This window comes from Bubalus kerabau, chromosome 6, assembly GCF_029407905.1.
Source record: "Bubalus kerabau isolate K-KA32 ecotype Philippines breed swamp buffalo chromosome 6, PCC_UOA_SB_1v2, whole genome shotgun sequence".
Classification (NCBI taxonomy): Eukaryota; Metazoa; Chordata; class Mammalia; order Artiodactyla; family Bovidae; genus Bubalus; species Bubalus kerabau.
The window spans coordinates 77,886,394-77,906,392 of record NC_073629.1 but is presented as its reverse complement, the minus strand read 5'-3'; the positions used below and the strand labels follow the sequence as shown (position 1 = coordinate 77,906,392).

At 44.6% G+C, this 19,999-nt stretch overlaps 1 protein-coding gene across 6 annotated transcripts in view; it reads right to left on the bottom strand.

The window, feature by feature from the left end:
* Positions 1 to 19,999, bottom strand: part of GNG12 (G protein subunit gamma 12) — a 140,240-nt gene that overhangs the window by 112,129 nt on the left and 8,112 nt on the right. The window contains exon 1 of one of the 6 annotated variants that reach the window (XM_055585516.1): positions 11,523 to 11,631. The exons of the other annotated variants lie outside the window; for them this stretch is intronic. The gene's annotated coding sequence lies outside the window, so the exon portion shown is untranslated. Of the gene's footprint in view, positions 1 to 11,522; positions 11,632 to 19,999 lie in introns of those variants that run through there. 6 annotated transcript variants of the gene reach the window in all.

The window sequence follows — 19,999 nt, the reverse complement described above, 5'->3', positions numbered from 1 at the left end:
TGTTCCCACCATACCCTGATGTCTTCAAAGGGATTAAAAAAACAACAACAACAGGGGCATGCTGCTGTGGGGGACTTGGATGTTAGCACAGTTACAAATTGAAGGATTTTTTTAAATAAAGGAGTTACATGATCAGAGCTTCCCTGGTGGCTCAGATGGTAAAGAATCTGCCTGCAGTGCGGTACACCTGGGTTCCATCCATGGGTCAGGAAGATCCCCTGGAGAAGGAAATGACAATGCACTCCAGTATTCTTGCCTTTCCCATGGACCAGAGGAGCCTGGTGGGCTGCAGTCCACGGGGTTGCAAGGAGTCAGACACGACTGAGCAACTGACACTTTCACTTTCTTTCACTTTACATGACCACATTTGTGCCATTGAGGATCAAATCCAGCAGGATCTGGGAAGGCTTGGAGTGGAGAGGGACAGGAAGAAGAGAGACCCATTTGGATTTCTTCAGTGGTTTACGTGAAAAGCATGACCCAGGGGGTATCAGACAGACACCACAGATTCCCCCTAATTCTGACACTTAACTGTGTGAATTTGGACAGGTTGTACTCTTCCCATTTGATCCTTCCTTTTCTTATCTGCAGAAGGGGATAATAATATACAACTTCACAGACCTATCGTGAGAGTTAAATGAAAAATGATGAGCACAAAGCAAGAGCACAGTTCTTGGCTCCTTACCAGCTACAAAAAAGAGAAGAGTGAGAGGGAGGAAGCGTAGGGGCAGGAAAAGAAGGAGGAAGGGGAAAAGGGGGGAGGGGAGGAGAGGACGGGGGAAGAAAAACAGGGAGGAGAGGGCAATATTTGTTGAATGCCCAAGCGAATGTGGGCAGTACCAGAGGGAGACAGAATCTATTATGCCCTCTCTGTTGTTTCTTAGGGCAACAATAAGAGAGAATAAAGAAGACGACCATTCTAAGGTTTCAAGCCTGGGTGACCATTGAATGAGCTGGTATGCAGATGCCCACAGGGCATGCAAATGGAGGTGCCAAGGAGGCTGGTTCTATGGATGCCAAAGGTCAGACTTCCAACAAAGATCTGGACAGTCAGGGACGAGCACCGAGTAAAGGATCAATTGGACGAGCACCGAGTAAAGGATCAATTAATATCTTCGGGACATGCAGCATCATAAGTGAAGGCAAATGGGAGGAGAAGGAGGAAACCACATCAGAGACACAAAAATAAAGCACCTGCTTTAAAGCATTTACTGGCTCCCAACTCTCGAATGCATATTTAGACTCTCGCCATCTCCAGCCAGCCATTCCTGCTCCACCAAACCTGACATTTAATGCATTCACAGCACCAAATTCTGTTCTCTCTGCCTGCCAGTCTTTCACTGCTCTTCCCCAGAAGTATCGTTTCTCAAAAAGCGGTACTTGAGATTTTTAAAGTCATATGTTAAGATTACGGCAAAACAAAACCATTAGAAATAGCAGCCTTCAAAGTGGTCCATTTGAAGCTCTGGTTGCCTTGCCTTTCCCTGCACATGCCCACCACACACTCGCCTCTCCTGGCTCGTTTTTTAGTTTCACTGGACCCTGTTCCTTCTGCCCACCACTCTTCTCCTGCTGTAATAAAATGAGGTGCGACTTTTCCCCTGAGTTGTGACCCTGTCTTGGTCTCAGATGTTTAGTCCCAATTGTGTGGTCCAGGAAAACAGATCGAGGAGGTGTCATGAGAGCAGCAGCAGGCAAAGGGTGGGATACCACTGGTCAGAGGTATGAGAAGAGACCAAGGGCGGCAGGTCCGGGGAAGCTGGTGGATTTCACAAGTAAGAGACTCTTAGGGATCTAAAGCATGTACTCTCATTGGATGGGATATTGCCCACTCCCCCTCCCCAAGGTGGGTGCAAACTGGCTCTTGGGCCAGGGTAGGAAGGGTAAACAGTTCTTAATATGACAATGTTTGTGGTCCTCTACAGCTCACCCTTATGTAATAAGATTTTCACTCCTTAATGTTTAATTAAACCAATTAACTTAAACTTATTTTTCATCTTTCTCCTTTTTTGTTGTTCAGTCACTCAGTCGTGTCCGACTCTTTGCGACCAATGGGACTGCAGCACGCCAGGCCTTCCTGTCCTTCACCATATCCTGGAGTTTGCTCAAACTCATGTCCACTGACCTGATGACGCCAATGAACCATCTCATCCCTTCTCCTCCTGCCCTCCATCTTTCCCAGCATCAGTGTCTTTTCTCCTTATAGGTGATAGTGAAAAAATGTTGGGAAGCACTGATCTAGGAAGTAGCTCAATGAAAGGGGCGTACTTTGGAGGAGGGTACTCTGTAAGGACTGAAGGCAGAAGGAGACGGAGGAGGAAACTGCAATGATAATGACTTTTCCCTCCTTCCCTTTGTGGGGAAGCCTCTTGACCCATAACCACCCTGAGTACTTACTTATATACCTCAGGCCTGCAGGAAGTGCTGTACCTGTATTGTTTTACTTTTATCTTCACAACAGCCTCAGGAAGTTATGCTCCCTTTGTACAGATGCTTAGAGAATGTAGGCAGCTTATCCAAGGACCTGTGGTAAATGATGCAAGTTTAGTTCTTAGCCCAGATTGGACATACCATAACTATGAACAGAGCTGGCAAGCCCAGACACATCTATAGAGAGAGGGGAAGAACTGTCTGCTACACAGTGAGTGTAAAAAAAAAAAAAATGTTATTTGAATGAGACAGCAGAGAAGTGAAAGGCAACCCAGGAGAGGAGACAGCTTATGGGGACGGAATCCAAGCAACAGAACATGACAGAGTCCAGGAGGAAGGGCTGGCCTTGCCAGCAGCAGAACAGGGAGGGAGGAAAGAAGTGGAGAAAGCCAGTTTGGGGCCGGGGACAGCAGGAGTGGGCAAATCCTGTCCGCAGTGGGGCCAGCAGTTGCAGGCAGACTGCGAAGAGTCCCTGGTGGAATCCATGCACACGATCACATTACTCTGTGCGGCAATCTTCTCAAATGAGTTCTCAGTTCATACTATGTCTCCCTCCTCTTTCCCAAAGGCCCAGATTTAGAAAAGGCAACCGGACACCATGCTTTAGTGAAATAACTCCCAATCTTTTCTAGTATGGAAAAGAACTTCTTGCCATCAGAAACAAGAAACAAAACAACGGCCCAGGCCCTCAGTAATAATAGTAGCTGTTGTTCCGGTGTCCACTTGTGTGAGAAAATGCTCGCTTCACATTAGCTGTGTTCAGCTGAGACACTTAAGATGACTTCACAGGGCCTTTATCACAGGGATGCATTTGTGCAACAAACATCCAATACGTGAGACAGTCTGCAGGCCATGCAGGCTGGATTTGCGAATCCCATCCTCACCTTGGGCCACAGGTTGGGAAGAAGCAGTCTACACGAAAGGCAAATGATGTCCTAGATGGGGGCGGGGTCTGGCATAACCCAGACCTCACTGCAAATTCCAGCAATTGAATGATGGGTGAGTTACTGAAACACAGTTTGTAATGCCTCAGTTTTTGCCTTTGTAAAATGGGGATATTAATAGAAGGTTTGTAGTTTCATTTAGGACTGAATTTATCAATTCTAACACAGTACCCAACACAGACGAGGTAGCTACTATGATTACTTTAGTTCTGTACAATCAACCAGCGGTTCAGTTTTTTAAAGTGTGGGTCCATGGACCAGCAGCAGCAGCATCACCAGGGAACTGGTTAGAAAAGCAATTTTCAATGCAGACACACTGACTCTTCGGAGATGGGCCCAGCAATAACAAGCCTTAACTAGCCCTTCAGGGGGGCTTTAACAAGCCTTCCCGGTGACTCTGGTGCTAAAATCTGAGAACCACGGCTCTATGGCTATGGTTTTCAGCTTTTTAAAAAGTAAACAGAGGAATCCTTTATACAAAAAGTTCTTCAAAAGGTTGATTTGTGAAATATGAATGTTTGAAACAGCTCTGAAGATCCTGGGTAGGGAGAACTCGGACAAGTACCCTCATTCCACCCAGCCAACCCGATGGACCTCAGGAGCAGTAAATAGGGTCTGTGCCTTAAGTTACAGATGCTACAATTTTGGGTGGCACCACTCAGAAAAATACCCTGATGCCGGGCAAGATTGAGGGCAGGAGAAGAGGCTGACAGAGGATGAGATGATTGGATGGCATCACTGACTCAATAGACATGAGTTTGAGCACACTCTGGGAGATAGTGAAGGATAGGGAAGCCTGGCATACTACAGTCCACGGGGTTGCAAAGAGCTGGACATGATTGAGCGACTGAACAACTGAAAGAACTAAAGACTCAACACACCACTAAATTGTTAAACCATAATTACAAGGCACACCCAGTTGTGATAAAATATTGCTCCCCAGGTTTCCATGGCATCTGCAGCTAAGCCACTTCGCCCTGGGTCACCCCCCACCCCAGGGTCAGCCGCCAACACCTCATTACTGGCCCTACTTGGCTTCTCACACGCTTGGGGGCAAACTTCCCACAACTGCCAACTTAGCCGTCTGTCTTTGGCCCCAGGTTGGTGTTATACTGCCTGCTACTCAGAACGAGTTTCACTCCACTCATGCCAGGCTAGAAGACCCACTTCTTCTGTGGAAGTGAAAGTACACTATGCCTTGATTGAGACTTGGTGGCATACTTCTGAAGAGAGTTGAGGCCCACCAGTGCCTGCCAGGGGCAAATCATTGTCTAGGGTCAAGGTTTGAGAACCATTGAAGGAGAGGCTATTCCTAAGTAGCCCTGAGAGGGTTTTATCTGTTTACTAAAGATGACATGGTCTCATGTATTCCACAGGGGGCTTAACATAGGCTGTTGTGAGGAAAAGAGCAAAAGAAAGAGAAACTAGGAGGACAGCCACTCTGAGTTTCTCAGATGAAAGGCTGACTGTGCAGAGATAGATTAGAGAATGCTTCATTAAGCAAGATTATTAGGAAAAACTAGCACCCACTGATCAAATCAGTCATCTGTCATCAGGACCGTATCTCCCAGCTCCTATTTCATAGGGGTTGTGTGGTGTTTGTTGCTGCTCTGGTGATGAGGATCACTTTGAATTGATAAATTCATCAACTGTGGCATCTCAAAGAAAAGAAAACCCACCTAAGACTTCTATCCAAACCAAAAATATTTCCAGACACCAAAGACCATTAAAAATGCTTGCAAAGGGATTTCCTCTCATTGATCTCCTACTCTGAGCCTCTCCCAGTATTATGGACAGCAGCACAGGTATTAACTTCAGGCGACAGATGAGAACAAGGCAGAGGCAAGCGAAGCGCCCTCCTGAAGGTCACATTGCTTCTCAGTGGAGAGCCATGACTACACACAATGCGATACAATCCAACCCCCTATTTCACAGAGGAGTTACTTTTCATCAGAAAGAGGGGGTGACTGGCTCAGGCTGATTCTCCAGGGTTGTCACAAAACCAGGTGTATCTGAGCCACTGGAAAGGCGAGGCTCTCACCTAGCGAGAATAAAGCAGGAGGTGAGGACGACCTTTTTCTCCTCCTCAATGTCTCCAAAGCTGGGCTGTCCAAAAAAGTCATCAGCAGCCACACGTGGCTAAAAAGTCTAAAATACTAAGATCATGGCATCCGGCCCCATCACTTCAGAGCCAATAGAAGCGGAAAAAGTGGAAGCAGTGACAGATTTTCTTTTCTTCAGCTCCAAAATCACTGCAGATGGTGACTGCAGCCATGAAATTTTACAAGATACTTGCTCCTTGGAAAGAAAACTATGACAAACCTAGATAGAGTATTAAAAAGCAAAGACATCACGTTGCTGACAAAGGTCTGTATAGTCAAAGCTATGGTTTTTCCAATAGTCATATATGGATGTGATAGCTGGGCCATAAAGAAGGCTAAGCACTGAAGAACTGATGCTTTCAAATTGTGGTGCTGGAGAAGACTCTTGAGAGTCCCTTGGACAGCAAGGATATCAAACCAGTCAATCCTAAAGGAAATCAATACTGAATATTCATTGCAAGGACTGATGCTAAAGCTGAAGCTCCAATACTTTGGCTACCTGATGTGAAGAGTTAACTCACTGGAGAAGATCCTGATGCTGGCAAAGATTGAGGGCAAAAGGAGAAGGGGAGAAGCAGAAGATGAGATGGTTAGATGGCATCACCAACTCCATGGACATGAGTCTGAGCAAACTCCAGGAGATTGTGAAGGACAGGGAAGCTTGTTATGCTGCAGTCAATGGGGTGGCAAAGAGCTTGACATGACTTAGTGACTGAACAACAACAACAAAAAAAATTAAATAAAGCAAGAAGAAAAAATCCAATCACTTAGTTTCAATAGTTGTATTTCAAGGGCTCAGGGGCCACATGAGGCTGGTGATTACCATCTTAGACAGACTGAACAGTTCCATGCTGCAGGAAGTCCTACTGCACAGAGCTGCTTGAAAGTACATTAATGACAAGTGTGTAGCTGGGTGGAACAGGTATCTGGAATCTGGAACCAGGAGTCCCAGGGGAGCCACCAATGAGTTCTATGAACTCAGGCCAACCTCTGGGCCTCTGTTTCCTCATCTGTAAAAAGCAGAAGTTGGGCTCCATGATCACAATGGCCCATTTCCGCTGTAACCTCCCTTAATTCTGTACCTAAAAATGCCCGACGGTGGGCTCCTGACTCTGTCCAGTCTTCTTCCCTAGGACCTCCTGGCTGGCCCTTTATCAAATTAGATCAAGAGAACAATGCACTTGGACTTAATTATTTCCTGTAGAAACACAGTCATTGAATGAGAATACCATCCTTCTAATTACTTCAAGGGTTAACAGAAGAAATGGTCATGAGCAAGTATCTCCAAACATTCCCCAGGAGTAACTGCTGAAGATACTCAGCAATCTACCTCCAGGGTACCTCACATGGACCTATGACAAACTTACTGGTGTATAGACATGGAACAACAGACTGGTTCCAAATAGGAAAAGGAGTACGTCAAGGCTGTATATTGTCACCCTGCTTATTTAACTTCTATGCAGAGTACATCATGAGAAACGCTGGGCTGGAAGAAGCACAAGCTGGAATCAAGATTGCCAGGAGAAATATCAATAACCTCAGATATGCAGATGACACCACCCTTATGGCAGAAAGTGAAGAGGAACTAAAAAGCCTCTTGATGAAAGTGAAAGTGGAGAGTGAAAAAGTTGGCTTAAAGCTCAACATTCAGAAAACAAAGATCATGGCATCTGGTCCCATCACTTCATGGGAAATAGATGGGGAAACAGTGGAAACAGTTTTTTGGGGCTCCAAAATCACTGCAGATGGTGACTGCAGCCATGAAATTAAGACGCTTACTCTTTGGAAGGAAAGTTATGACCAACCTAGACAGCATATTCAAAAGCAGAGATATTACTTTGCCAACAAAGGTCCATCAAGTCAAGGCTATGGTTTTTCCAGTGGTCATGTATGGATGTGAGAGTTGGACTGTGAAGAAGGCTGAGCGCCGAAGAATTGATGCTTTTGAACTGTGGTGTTGGAGAAGACTCTTGAGAGTCCCTTGGACTGCAAGGAGATCCAACCAGTCCATTCTGAAGGAGATCAGCCCTGGGATTTCTTTGGAAGGAATGATGCTAAAGCTGAAACTCCAGTACTTTGGCCACCTCATGCGAAGAGTTGACTCATTGGGAAAGACTCTGATGCTGGGAAGGATTGGTGGCAGGAGGAGAAGGGGACGACAGAGGATGAGATGGCTGGATGGCATCACTGACTTGATGGACGTGAGTTTGAGTGAACTCCGGGAGTTGGTGATGGACAGAGAGGCCTGGCGTGCTGCGATTCATGGGGTCGCAAAGAGTCGGACATGACTGAGCGACTGAACTGAACTGAACTGAGAGTCAGCAAAAAAGCATATTTCTCCAGAAAACAATTCCTTTCACCACAGAATGAAAACCACACTGTTCACTCTGATTTGGGGGGAGCTGGTGGGGAGGTGCTGGCTTCTCCGAGGAACAGATGATTCCACTCAGTCAGTGCCCAAGCCCACGGCCTGTCTGTCCGGCACCTGGATCAACGACATCTCATGCACAGAGCTCTTGATGGCTTCCCCATGACCATAGCTTTACCCCATGATCATACAGTTTCAGCAGAGGCCACATCTAACATTTTTTTAAAGTACAGCTGGAATTATAACATGCCTAAAAAACAGCTTAACTATCTTCCCACTATACTACACTGTGGTATAAATTTGGAGTACTGTGAGAATAAAACACATGGACTTCAAATTATCGAGCTGAACAGAATTACCTCTTCTGGCAGAACTCGCAAAAGGCTGGCTCTACAGCACCTTAACATCCCCCTCCCAAATTGTCTCCATCAGCCCATCCAATTAGATTATTAAACTCCCAACTAATTAAAAGAACAATGGCAAACATTTACTGGGCATCTAGATTATTCAGGGTCAGGCACAGTTCAATGCACGTTATATGTATTAACTTATACTTCACAATAATTCTAGAAAGAAGACACAGTATAATCTTCGTCTTCCAGGAGAGGAAACTGAGGCACTGTAAGATGAGGTAACTTGTTCAAGGTCACCAAGTAGCAAGTGGCAGAGTTGGGATTAATCTCTCTGCCAGTTAGGCTCCTCCTCTCTGCCATTGCTGAAGCCCTTTTTCCAATATGGACAGTAAACCCTGTCTCAATTCATCAAGTATAAATTTTAAAACATCTCTAGAAACTATTACAAAAGCATGCAGGCCAAGCCAAGCCAAAAAAAAATTGTTCTTGCTTAGCATACACAACTTCCAGATCTGTCCCCTTGCACCCCTCACAGCCTGCCAGCTCTGAGCCTTTCCTGTTTAGAAATTCTGGAGAATGCCAACACTGTAATTCTGTCACTTTTCCAACATTAACTCTAAACTTCCTCAGCATTGTTTTCTGGTGAAACAACCAAAAATTGTGCCTTCAATGCTACCATCAACCGAAAGCATGTTAATAATCAGCAAGCCTGTTCCTATCTATTACAACGTCGTGTTTAACAACGGCAAGTCACAAATAATAAAAAGACAATTGAGCCGGGAACTGATAATTCCAGTCTTCGCAGCTGTTATGAGTCAGTTTAAAAACAAATGCACATGAGTGATTGCCGGGCTCTTTATAAAGAGGGTACCTGCCAGGAAGCAGTTCCACTTTCTCTTCTCTGGACTTTCTGTCCTCCCATCCATGCTGACTCCATTAAAGCCTCAGGTTTTACAATGCCTTTATGTGTTTTTATGTTTTATATGCTTCTCAAGACAATCTTCTGTGGACGATAAAAGAAAAGTCTCTTAAATCTACTAGAAAATTAACTCTTATGGAGTTAAGGGCATTTTTTTGTTTTTGTTTTTAGTACTAGAGAGCAGAATGGTGGAGTTTGATGGACACACAGATTTGAACTATGGCTCTGTTCCTCATGATCTGTGCAGTTGGACAAGTTACTGAACTTCTCTGAGTTGCGGTTTCCTCTTCCATAAAATGAACAAATTATACTTCCTTTATAAGGCTGTAATACTTGGTCAAGAGCAGGCACACAAAAACATTACTTCCCTCTCCTCATCAGCCAAGTTGTAAAAAGCGAGGTTAGTTTGAAAACCTAGAGGCACTCCAGAGGTTCCATTTTAATTTGGTGTGTGGCCCTAAGAGTTACAAGGGTCTGCCACTTTCAGATGTTTCTGGAAGGCATCACCATACAGAAAACTTCCAGTTCTCGAGGGGGAAGAAGGATATCTATGTGGAATAGACATTCAATCCAAAAACAACCTCTCTCTAAAAATAAAATTGTACTTGTATCCAGCAAAACAAATCCACAAATCATTTCCATGAAAGTGAATTTCACATTTCACAATTTTGCCTTTACTAAATCCCTGGCAAAAATAAAAGATGCTACTGGACATAAAACAAAATGAACACTGATTATTAAATCCATTTCTAATCAAAAGTCAAGAGCCTATATATGTTCCTCCCAAACACTAATTTGTTCCTAGGCTCCACATGATGAATCTGGCCATGAGGAACACATGTTGAACATGACTCAGAAGACACAAGAGTGGAATGGATTTAGCTTTCTTGAGAAAACTGTCCACGGTGGTGTGATCTGCCAGAGACAGAACCCTTGACTGAGAGCCCTCCTGTACCCAGAGATGCTGTACTCCTCCACTGGGGGTGGAACGGTGGGAATGGTGACGTTCTCCTTCTAGAACACTGTTTGTCTTTACCTAATAGGATACACCAATAATTTGTTCAGAAGTGGAAAAGAGCTGGATTAGACAGCTCAATGGTACAGCTCAGCGTGTCTCGAAGAAGGGGCTCTGTGGCTGATGCAGAGAGAGGATTTGTGCTCAAAGGCTGCTCCGAGCCCCACAATTAGATAAGGAAATGAGCCAGGATCTGTAAGAGTCACTGGCGGCCAAGTCATGACTGCTCCTGTCAACCTGCACTGCAGAGACCTGGCGCTAATGTGGGCAGCAAGACGGCCATCCTCCGGCACCGTCCCCTATGCTTGGCTGTGCCCTGAAGCCACCCGGGGGCTTTACAGGAATGGCCACCCTTTAGCCCCATGCCTGAGGGGCTGACTTAACAGGTCTGCAAGCAGCCAGGGCTCCCTGATAGTCAAAAATCACTCCCCAGCTGATCCTAATATGCAGACAAGTTTGCAAACCACACTCTTGATTTCTTCTGCTTTCCAGGCTACCTGAGCCACAGATCCTACTCCCTTTGAGAATTCTTTTCCTTTTTTTTTTTTTTCTAATGAAAGATTAAAAAAAAGAATGTCTGAAGTCATAAATTTTAAACTTTTCTCAAGGAAGTCTGAGGTCAGAATTCACCACTCCACCCTGACCTCATCATAAAGATTACAACCAAAGTGATGAGAGCATGGAATATACTCTTCAGCAGAGGGTCAAGGATGCCCCTTTCCTAGAGGGGATGAAGGGAGATGCATCAGGATGTTCCTGGAGCGGGAAAGAAGTCTAAGAAAGCTTCACTGCTTTTGGATAGCCTTACGAGAGTTTTCCCAACTCTCCTGCCTCTTGACTTTACTGGGCTCCTCCTTGACTCAGCCCTGTAGCCTTGCTACAAATCACTCACTGTTAGTAAAGGTCCTCCTGCCTCCCACAGGTCTGCTCAGTCCTCCACCTCCAACCCAGATTTCCATGTGGTCGCTGCCAAGGGTGTGACCCATAAATACTACTGGGGCAGCTGTAGCAAGATGGGTGGAGAGAGGTGGGGAGATAGGGTTATGTCTAGAGGTCTCTCCAGGCCTGGTTCCTGCCAACTCTGCCATTCTTATACAGGCTAGTTGGATGACAAGAGCTTCTGAGACTGGCCAGCACCCAGCCAGACCCCCGGCTCACAGGGTGGATTTGACAAGGTGGCACAAAACAGGGAAACAAGAGATGTGAGGTGTTCTAATCTCACCTCTGCTCTTCTCGAGCTCCATGACCTTGGACAAGTAACAAACTTTCTGGAAGGAGCCTCAGGTTTCCCATCTGAAAAGCAGTAGCTAATGTCTGACCAGTCCATTCAGGCTGCTATAAGAGAAATGCCATATGCTGGGTGGCTTAAACAACAAACATTTACTCCTTACAGTTCTGGAGGTTGGAAGTCCAGGGTCGAAGTTCCAGTAGATTCAGTGTCTGGTAAGAGCTTGCTTCCAGGTTCCCAAATGCCATCCTCTGGCTGTGCCCCTCACAGTGGAAGGGATGGGGCAGCTCTCCAGGGCCTCTTTCATCGTAAGTGCATGAATCCTCTTCATCAGGGCTCCACCCTCATGATCTAATCACCACTCAAAGGCCCCCACCTCCTAATATCATCATAGGGTGGGTGGGGTGGGGGGGCGGTTAGGATATCAACCTATGAGTTTAGGGAGGACATAAACATTCAGTCCTTAATAACTGGACCCCACAAAGCTTTTTGACAAGAAGTGCTCAAATTTAAATTTTAATACAATATAAATTCTCTAAATATGCTTTGAGTCTTCTATGACTTGAACACTCTGTCACTGGCAGTAGAAAGAGGAAAAACTGTCACTAGCGGTACAATACATTCTGGAGAGGAGGCGGAGAAATGGCAGGTCAAACTACACAACTCACTGTTGTCATCAGTATGCTGGTTGAAGAGCGCCACTGGAAATCCACACAAGGGAAAATTTAAATACATGTTCAATGGGAGGAAAAAAAAAAAGACACTAACAGCCAGAGTGATAACATCTAACATTTATGGAGCTGTAGATGTCAGGCTTGGTTCTAGGCGTATTACATATACAATAATGTCAGTTGACTCTCAGTCTTATGGGTAGATTGGTATTGCTATCCCCATTTTACAGATGAGGAATCTGAAGTTCAGAGAGTGCTATGGCTTGAATATATCTCCTCAGAATTCAAGTTAAAATCATAAACCCAATGTGACGGTGGGTAGAAACTTGAAAGGTGATTAGGTCATGAGGGAGCCTTCATAAATGGGGTTGGTGCCCTTATAAGAGACCCCATAAGTGATATAATATTCTCTAGTTCCATCCATGTTGCTGCAAATGGTGATATTTTATTCTTTTTTCATATTCCCCTTTGTGTATATATGTGTGTGTGTGTGTGTGTATACCATATCTTCTTAAGCCAATCGTCATGATATTGTAAGTCAACTATACTTTGATAAAAAATAAAATAGATCCCACATACTAAGAAGACTGCTGTCTATGAACCCAGAAGTGGGTTCTCAGACACTGAACCTGAAGGTGTATTTATCTTGGCTCTTCCAGCCTCTAGAACTGTGAGACATAAATTTCCATCATTTATAAGCCACACAGCCTATGGTATTTTCGTTTGAGCAGCCTGAACTGACGGAGTCAGTCATTCAAAGTCACATCACTAGTGAGTGGCAGAGCCAGGCTTTGAGCCTGGTTTTGGATCTTCAGTTTTTGATGACACTGCCTGCATTGTACCTGTGAAACCATTTCCGAGCTCCCAACCCCTTGTCTGGCCAAGGTAAAGTCAGATACGCCACGCCCACAGTTCACATTTCTTGCTAACCCACCCACCCTGTGTGTATATGTGCTCAGTAGCATCTGACTCTTTGCAACCCTGGTGGACTGTAGCCCACCAGGCTCCTTTGTCCATGGGATTTTCTAGGCAAGAATATTGGAGTGGGTTGCCATTTCCTTCTCCAGGGGATTTTTCCCAATCCAGGGATGGAACCCATGTCTCCTGCATCTTCTGTATTTGTAGGTGGATTCTTTACCATTGAGCCACCTGGGAAGCCCAACCACCCATCCTATTATCATTGTTTTTGTGTCTGTTCACACGTTCCCCCCACCACTTGATAGTCCTTAAGGGCAGGAGCAGAATGTCATCAAGAGCCTCATAAATGGTTGATATTTAAAACATTTTTTTTTAATGAGTGAAAGAAAGAACAAAATTATGCTAGGTTTCAAAACACAGGCAAGAATTCACTGGGAAGTTGGAGGGGAACTTCCTCAGAGTAGAGGCAGTATCTTACTCTTCTATCCCCAAACCTAGCACTTAGGTGCTGAGTAAATGTGTAATAAACTCTGGGCAGAGGAAGTACTGTCAAGAAATCCAGAGAGATTTAAGGCTCCACAGTGAATATGGATAACCGGGCCAGGATGAACCAACTAGACAGGGTGTGTGGGAACACAGAAGCACTTCTCAAACTATCCTTGGTGAAACATCAGCTTTTCGGTTTTATTTCCAATTCGTCATAGACCAATACTTTTTATAAGATGCAATAAAAAGGACTGCTAGAAAAATGAAATATAAAATGCAAGTCCAATTTTTCATTAGATTTAAGAGATGTCAGATGACTGCCAAGTTGCTATGAAAAGGTCTAAATGTATGTGCTCTGTGTGGGTACTCACCTAGTGTCTTATCATTAGCCAAGAGTCTATTGTAGAGCAAGCTTGGCGTGAAACTGAGAGGGTGGGAGGATGAGGTGCAAATCAGCAGGGAAGGTGAGCTCCAGTTGTGCTATCAAGAACTGTGGGTGGAGGGCTTTCTGTGTGCCAGGCAGTTCTAATTGCTCCACACATATTAACTGGTTTAAATTCTACAGCCTGTCTGTAAGGTTGGTACTATTATTACACCCATTTTAGAGATGGGGAAACTGAGGCACGGGGCAACTAAATAACTCTTTCAAGATTCCAGAGCTTGTGAGAAGCACAGGCAGCCTTGAACTTGGAACTCTTAACTTCTAGGTTGTGATGCCTTTGGGGGAGCTGCCAGACAAGAAGTGGCATATTTGAATCCATGTTTTAGAAAAACCCTCCTGATGGCAGTGTGGAGAGGAAAGGTCAATTAGGAAGCCATGGTGACAATCCAGATGAGAGGCAGCGGGGATAGTAGAGATCAGACCAGATGTGTGGGCTAGTTAGGAAGTGGATGTGGTAGGCTTTGGTGGGGGCCAGGGGTGTCTGAGCTGGAGGGAGGAGGAGAGGAAAGAAGGGTTTCAGATGACTCAAGGGGCCAGAGCTTCCTGGGTGGATGGAGATGTCCACTGATAGAGAAGGCAGGAAGAAAAACAGGCTTTAAGGGTAAGATGATAAGGTTGGTTTTCAAGGGTGCCTAACTGAATTTGAAGAGCCTAAGACAGTCTGCAGCTGTCCTGGGAAAATGCCGGAGGTTGAAACCTTAAGAGTAGTTATTCCATGCAGGGCAATACTATTTTACTCCAGTTCTGCTAAACCAGTCTCTCTTCTCCCCTCCTCTTTGCCCCAGTTACACTTAAAATAGTTTAAAAAGTAGAAATTCCCCAATGCTACCTTTCCTCCCTTTGAAAGTCACACACAGGATACAAAAGTGTTCTGGTCACTGATTCCAATTTGTGGCAGAGGCTTCCACATAGCCAAGGAATCGCTGACGCAAGCTGAGTATCCTACAGTTCAACTCAGTTCTGACACTATCTGGAGACAGCATCGGATTCCACAGATTCAGAGTGGAGTCAGAGAACTCTTTACCTCCTAGATCACCAAGTTTATTATACAAGGATATGACTCAGGAACAGCCAGATGGAAGAGATGCAGAGGGAACGGTGTTGGGGAAGGGCAGGGAGCTTCCATACCCCCTTAGCAAGGACCACTTTACCCCACATCTCCACGTGTTCACCAACCCGAAGCCTTCCTAACCCTGTCCTTTTTTGAGTTTTTATGGAGGCCTCATTACATAGGCATGATTGATTAAATCATTGGCCTTGGGTGACTGACTCAGCCTTCAGTCCCTCTGTCCTCCCTGGAGAGGTCTGAGAGGTGGGGTTGAAAGTTCTACCTTTCTAATCACATGGTTTATTCTCTAGACAAACAGCCCCCAACCTTAGGTGTGGTCCCAAAGCCACCTCAATAACAGAGCAAAAGACACTTTTATTGCTCTCATCATTTAGGAAATTTCAAAGGTTTTAGGAGTTCTGTAATAGGAAGTAGGCAAAGATTGTATATACATTTCTTCTTATAAATCACAATATTGTTCATAGCTGTATCCTCACAGAGTAGGTATAAATGCCTTGTGAATGAAAAAAGATCATTTTTGTGTTTACTGAAAACTGAAAAAAGGACAGAGAGACAGGATCTTTACCTTTGATGAATTAAACAGTTAACAGCAAAGAAACATCTGAGTGCAAGACAGATACGTTACAAGGCAACGCCTCTTCTCCCATGTTCCTTCTCCTTCCAGGAGGCCACCCCCTTCAGCTTACACACCTGGTGGGCGTCAGAACAGGTAATATGATGCCATAAAGAGCATAGACTTCAAAGCCAGACAGCCGTGGATTCAAAGTAAGAAGCCACTTACTGCTGAGCTCTAAAGTGGTATTCAAACCCCTGAACCCGTTTCCTCACCTATAAACGGAGTCAGTATTGCCTACCTCTGAGGGCTATTCAAGGCCTGGGAAAGGCCCCAGCACATGTCAGCACACAGGAGTCACTCAAGGAGTAACTATCATATCACTGTCATCGAATTAACTGCTGGCACCCTACACTCTCTCAATTAAGGTCAAATGCATATAACTCTTAAGAGTAACTTCAATTGAAATTAAAGATGATGGGCATTATTTGAGCACTATAATCATAATATTAATAATAATAATAGTAGTTAATACCTGAACACTTACCATCGACCTCCCATGAATGCTTTATATACGTTAAGTAGCTCTTTTAACGGAGAAGGAAATGGCACCCCACTCCAGTACTCTTGCCTGGAAAATCCCATGGATGGAGGAGCCTGGTAGGCTGCAGTCCATGGGGTCGCTAAGCATCAGACATGACTGAGCGACTTCACTTTCACTTTTCACTTTCATGCACTGGAGAAGGAAATGGCAACCCACTCCAGTATTCTTGCCTGGAGACTCCCAGGGACAGAGGAGCCTGTTGGGCTGCCGTCTATGGGGTCGCACAGAGTTGGACACGACTGACGCAACTTAGCAGCAGCAGTTCTTTTAAGCCAAAGACAGTATTTAGTCAATTCTAAGAAACATATTCTGTTCACAGTTTAATATCTCTGATACTAGGGTGACTGTGGTAGTCAGAATGGCCCCTCAGAGATGTCCTTGCCCTAATCCCTGAAACCTATGAATATATCTCACAGCAAAAAGAACTTTGCAGATACAATTAAGGGACAGGAGCCTCGATTGTTCAGGTGGGCCCAAATGAATCAAATGAGCCCTAAAAGCAGAGAACTTATTCTGATGGAGGCAGAGAGAGCAGAGGAGACCTTAGAGAGATTCCAGGCATGAGAAGGATTCATCGTGCTATTGCTGCCTCTGAGAATTAGGGTCCAATGCAAGAACCAAAGAGAAGTCTCTAAGAGCTGAGGGTGGCTTCCTCCTCTGACAGCCAGCAAGGAGGTAGGAACCTCAGTCCTACAACTGCAAGGAACTGACTTCTACCAACCTAAACAACTCTGCAAATGGATTCTTCTCAGACCCTCCCTATAAGATTTCTGACTTGTAAAATCCAGAGCACAATAATGAGCCAAACCCATGATGACTTTGAAACTGTGAGATAATATATATGTGCTGCTTTAAATGGCTAAATTTATGGTAATCTGCAATGGCAGCCAGAGAAAACAAATACATTCTTAGGGTTGATGTGGGTTATAGCTGATAGTATAGCTATAGTACAATGGCATAATGGATGACATCTTACATTTGTTGAAATATGATATCATTATCTTTGTTTTGCAAATGGGAAAACAGGCTCTTTGAGGTCAGGTGACATGCCCAGGTGAATCAGATTGGAGGCTTGAACTGTAAACCATCACGCAGGCTGCCATAGTGTGCACAAGGGCTGCAGCATCATGCCAAAAGGCCAAGGAAGGGCTAACATGATCTCCATCCCAGGCTGTGTCCAACATGGGATGCCTAACACGGCTGACCACAAAGACCCAACCGGGTCCAGAAAGCACCCACCCTCAGCAGCATTCATTCATCCATTAGTGGAGCATCCCGAGGTGACATGTACTCTTCCAGATCCTCAGCTAGATCAGTCATCTTACAAGAGCTGACACTACAGTGAGGTCGACACTACAAAGGCAGGAGCACCAGAAGGAAAACAAAGCATCTGGAGTGCTGAAAACCCACCTTCACAAGGTAACAATCCACACATTTAGGAGCTCAGAAGACAGCACTGGGCTTGGAAAACCAGACCCTCCTTTCTAGAACTTTCATGGGCCTCTGTTAAATGTGGGAATCCTCAGGAGAGACTGTTGTGGTGGTGGGATTTTCTTGTTCTGTTTTGCTTTGCTTTTTGCTGATGGAGATGGAAGCTAGCTTTACACCAGACTGCCTCATATGAATTTCTACAAGCAAATTAAAAAAAAATAAATAAACAAACCACACAGAGTCATCTTTTCACTCAACCAAAGATTTTCTCTCTTTTGATGGATTTCATTTTAAAAAGATGAAAATTAATTTCATATTAAAAGAGCATCCCAAGAGCTAACTGAAAGAACATTTCGAAAAGAAAGATGATTCAGTGTACCTCTAACCTCATGCCCTCCATCGAACCCTGAGAACTCTGTCTGGTCTCCTTACCTTGTGCTTCTACTTGCCTCTTTTCTTTCACCCTGGAAATAAGAGTAGACAGCTCTCTGATGGTGAAATCAAAGGGTGAACAGGAGGCCTATTCAGCAGGTACACAAAAAAAGTGGCATGTATAAGCTTTCAGGAGATGCATGTGAAAGGAAAAATCTAGATTTCTACAAAGATTTTGCAGAAAATGCCACTGAAATTTATATATTCTCAATCTCTCTTGTTTTTGTTTGAGAGTGAGAAATTCTAGACTATAAGGTCATCTTCATAATGGTTTTGGAGAAGTCCCAGTTTAATAATACCATTAGCTGAAAACTATTTATAAATCAGACATTAGCAACTGGCATAAAACCCTACTTTCCACTTCTCTCGATTTTGCACTGACAATTTGGCAGCCCACTTTCCCCCTAGGCCCAAAAGAGCTATCACATTCCTGAGTCTGTATTTACGAGATTCTGACAGTGATGTACGCAAGAGGCTTGCTTCAGGAGGAAAGGTCAACATATGCCCACAGGGGGACTGGCAGGCCTGGACTGCCCATGGGAGAACACGTACAATGACTCCAATACTCTCACCCGTTCACAATTTGAAAAATGTAACTGACCCTAATTACCATTTCTCACTACTAAGACTAGCAAAGATGAAAAGAGCTGACACTCTCCATGCTGGTGGGGCTGTGGGGAAGCAGGCCGTCTAACGCATGGCCAGGACAGGGAGAAATGACGCAAGCTCTCCCGAGGGGATGATAGGCCCTGTGATTCAGCAGTCCTGTTACCAGGAATCAATCCTCTATGTTCACCTGCACAAAAGCCAAATGACACCTTTATCTGCTGCAGCGCTGTGTGTATTAGCGACAGACTGGGAACAATCCAAAGGTCTAGTCGTAGGGGACTGGTTGAATAAACTGTAGTCCATCTCACAATGGAAAACAATGGTGCTGACAGAGATCTCCAGGACAGACTAATTTTAAAAAGCAAGACACAGAACAATATATATAAATATACCACCTTTCGTGAAAAAAGGGAAAAACATTTTTATATATATATATGAGGATATATATGCTCATTTATATATATGAGCAAATGAGGATATATATGTGTGTGTGTGTATATTTGTGTATATATTTGCTTATATTTTTTACAAATTGCAACTAGTAGAGAATGTGGTAAAGGCCTGGTTAAGAGCAAGATTTCTCAGTGTTTACCTTTTTATATGATTGTGAGCTTTGGGGGGTACCCTATAAAAACATTGCTCAAGTCCATGGGATGGCAAAGTCGAATAGAACTGAGCACACATGTGTGCACACTGTATATACATGACCAATTTTTTAAAAATGGATAAGTTGTCTAAGGCATTTTTCCACAGGAGCGTGAAGACTAGAACCAGCCCAGCATGGAAGACTCAAAGCTGAGGAGCCATCTGAGGTCCCGGCAATGCGGGTTGAGGCAGGTGAATTCTCACGTCGGCATTAGTAAATCAGAGGAATCTGAGTCCAGGGTTCAGGAGGTGTGCACGGAGAGCTTGGTCTCTGCCCTGTGTGATGTCACTGTGGGGTGCGGCTGTCCCTGAGCCCCATGACATTTATGACAGCAGGAGGAAGTCCGAGACCTGGAGGCGAAAGAGAGGTAAAGGCAGAAATGCGAGGATTCCCTCCCAGGCAGCATGCCAGGTGACTTATTTGCTTTCTGGATTTGGACAGTAATGGCTGAAGCATGCTGCTCATTAAATATTTATGTTGAAAAAGAGGGCAAAACATGTGCCGGAATCTTCTGCCTAATTCAACAGAGAGATATTCCTGAAAAGTTGAGATTCCTGGAGTTTTATAAAATCAAGTCATACTGTAAATGCAACAGGTTAAGTCTGCTCTCTCAAGAGATTCTGTGGGGAAATCCTTCTTAGGAACTGTTACTTCCTGCGATTCCTTGTTTTGAGAATCGGAGCTTGCCTGAAGAAAGCTGAATTTAACCAGATGAAATGTGAAAGGCATTCATGTTTCTGGACCTGTGGGCATTTTTCACAAGGAGCGCCCACTCCATA